This window comes from Octopus bimaculoides, chromosome 14 (genome assembly GCF_001194135.2).
Source record: "Octopus bimaculoides isolate UCB-OBI-ISO-001 chromosome 14, ASM119413v2, whole genome shotgun sequence".
Taxonomy (NCBI): domain Eukaryota; kingdom Metazoa; phylum Mollusca; class Cephalopoda; order Octopoda; family Octopodidae; genus Octopus; species Octopus bimaculoides.
The window spans coordinates 30,465,180-30,467,697 of NC_068994.1; positions in this window are offsets into that span (position 1 = coordinate 30,465,180).

Sequence of the window (2,518 nt, forward strand, 5' to 3'; positions counted from 1 at the left end):
TGTTTCGTATATTGTTAGTTTCTGACTAATAGGGTTTAACGTGTAACAAGGTGTAGCACTTTGACTCACAGAAACCGTCCAGCCGACGCATTTATACACTTTTCAATAAATCAATTTCTCAAGGTTACAGCAGAACTGACGCATCCACAGTTCCAGCCAGTAGAATCGGACGTTGGACCTCATGATTGCGAAGTAAGTTCCTTAACCATTATTTGGTTAGGGTCACATATAGCAAAAACAGAATCAAAAGTTACAAAAGTGTTAATTACACTGGTCTACAAGGTTTTTGTTGTTTAGGAAATAGACATTATTCCTATACAAAATCGGTCTCCTGAATCCAAATATAACCTTCTTTTTGACCAATCAGATCTAGTTTCTAAGTTATTGAACACCCCTAAAGTCACTATGTATGTGTGTACGTTCGTTACCTTATTCTAATTTTAATTTTTAAAAAAAATTTGCATACTTTTTAGATATTGTGGTGAACTAAGCAATAGAAAATGAGCAAGATATCCTCTTTGAGAAAGTGTTGCGTTAATTCTCCAAATGTGTTTTGTTGTTTGTGGAGAATACACATTACCTGAAAATTGAAAAAAACATCACTGTTTGTTGAAAGAGCGTATATGGCATATTTTGGCTCAAGCTGGGAGACCAAGATAAATAATGAGCACCACATAGTGTCTGCAAACAATGTACAGAACATTTGCGACAATGGACTAAAGGGACAACGAAAAGTGTGAGGTTTGCTATACCAACGGGATGGAGGAAGCCCTATAATCACGTGGACGACTGCTATTTTTGTAACTTAAATTTGAACGGTATTAACCGGAGAAATCGACAAACACTTGTCTATCCCAATCTTGCCTCTGCTATTAGACCAGTTCCACTCAGTGAAGAGCTTCCTGTTCCTGTCTTCAATGTCTTGCTTCAGATAACTTTACCCTCAACCAAAGAATATTCATCACCCGAAGAAGACACTAGAGATCAAGACTTTTCAGTTGAGACTTTACCTCAGCTATTGTCCCAGGTAGAGTTGAATAATTTACTTCGTGACTTGAACCTCTCAAAAATTCTGCACAACTGTTGGCTTCTCGACTGAGAGAGAAGAATCTTCAAGAGAATGGTGTCCGTATAACATTTTATCGGAATCGGCACGAAGAGTTCCTTTCTTTTTTCACAAAAGAGGAAGAGCTGGTTTACTGCAGAGATGTCAGTGGGCCGTCTTTTCATAGACAGCTCTAAGAGTAGTTCAAAATGTGTATTGTTACACAACAGAAGTGTGTATGGCTCTGTCTCACTCGGCTACTCAACAACTCTGAAGGAAAAATATGAAGAAATTAATTTGGTTTTAGAGAAGATACTGTAACATGACCATAAATGGTTCAACCTGGTTGACTTAAAGATGGTGACTTTTCTCATGGGACAGCAATCTGGTTATACCAAATACCCATGCTTTCTTTGCATGTGGGACAGTAGTGACCAAGGAAACCACTATGTTAAGAAAGACTGGCCACCTCGAACAAATATGGCTCCATGTAGAGCTTCCAATATATAAGACCTTAGTGGAGCGAGATAAGATCATTTTACCCCCTTTTCACATCAAACTCGGATTGATCATGCAATTCGTCAAAGCTCTTGACAAAAATAGGCAGAGCTTTAAGTATATCTGCAGTATATTTCCAGACTTGACAATTGAAAAATCTTAAAGCAGGGATTTTCGATGGACCACAGTACCGTAAGCTCTTGAAGGAAACAGATTTCGTGAAAGTAATGAACGAAAATGAAGTATCAGCTTGGCTAGCCTTTGCAGAAATAGTGCAAAATTTCCTTGGGAAACACAAAAGTGAAAACTATAAAGACCTTGTTAACAACTTGATATCAACTTTTCGTGATATTGGCGCGAATATGAGCATCAAAATGATTGTTATCTTGAAAATCTCGGAGATGTGAGCGATGAACAAGGCAAACGATTCCACCAGGACATCAAGGAGATGGAAACTCTGTGCCAAGGACGTTGGGACGCTATGATGATGGCAGATTGTTGCTGGTGTTTAAAACCAAATACTCCTGTTGCTCAACATTCACGGTGCACAATGAGACGCAAATTTATTCCTTGAATTTTCTGCCAAAAATTTTAACCAATGTGCATTTTCAATTTTGAATTTTCATTTGCACTTCGTTTTGTTTTGTGTTACGCTCTCTTTATTGATTCATACTATATGCCTTTTGTATGACTAAAATACTATATCAGGTTTAGTCAGAAAACTAGATCTGATAGAGAAAAACTGAAGTAATTTTTGAATTTAGCAGGTAAAAAGACCTTAAGAATTCGCTGAAATATTCAAGGCACCAGGCAAAAAAATTTGTTTTGTTGCCCAATGTTATATACCTCTTATATGAATAAAAAAAAACTCTATCAGGTATAGTCAGAAAACTAGGCCCGACAGAGAAAAACTGAAGTTATTTTTGAATTTAGTAGGCAAAATTACTAAAGAATTTATTGAAGTATACCAGGCAC